A 600-nucleotide genomic window follows, 5' to 3' on the forward strand; every position below is an offset into this window, starting at 1 on the left:
CCCTGCTCTCTTGTGTTTTAGAGGTCGGGGCGGTGGGATTTTTTCGGTGTGGCATACTTCTCTGTAGACGTCTACCAAGGAGACTCGGAGGGGGGTGTAACTGTGGTATTTCCGTGGCTTGTCCGAGTCGGTTTCTTCTTTCTTTCTCTGTTCCCGATCTCGATCTCGGAGTGGGTAGGTTGATTCCTTCCTAGAAGAGTCTCTTAACTGGGAGGTTTCCTCCATGTTGATATATTTTTCTGCTCGCTCCTGCACCTCGTATAGGGAGGTCGGGTATCGCTTGGATAGGGATTGGCTAAACGGTCCCTCCTTTAGGCCGTTTGCTAGTCCCATGATGGCTGCTTCAGTGGGCAGGTGTTGTATGTCCAGGCAGGCTCTGTTGAATCGCTCCATGTACTCTCGGAGAGTTTCTTGGTTACCTTGTTTGATTCCGAGTAGACTGGGGGCATGTTTCGTTTTGTCCTTTTGAATAGAGAACCTTGTTAGGAATTTTTTGGTTAGGTCTTCGAAGCTGGTGATTGACCTTGGTGGCAGGTTGTCGAACCACCTCATGGCCGACTTGGTGAGAGTGGTGGGGAAGGCTTTGCACCGAATCACGTC

This window comes from Arachis duranensis, chromosome 5, assembly GCF_000817695.3.
Source record: "Arachis duranensis cultivar V14167 chromosome 5, aradu.V14167.gnm2.J7QH, whole genome shotgun sequence".
NCBI lineage: Eukaryota > Viridiplantae > Streptophyta > Magnoliopsida > Fabales > Fabaceae > Arachis > Arachis duranensis.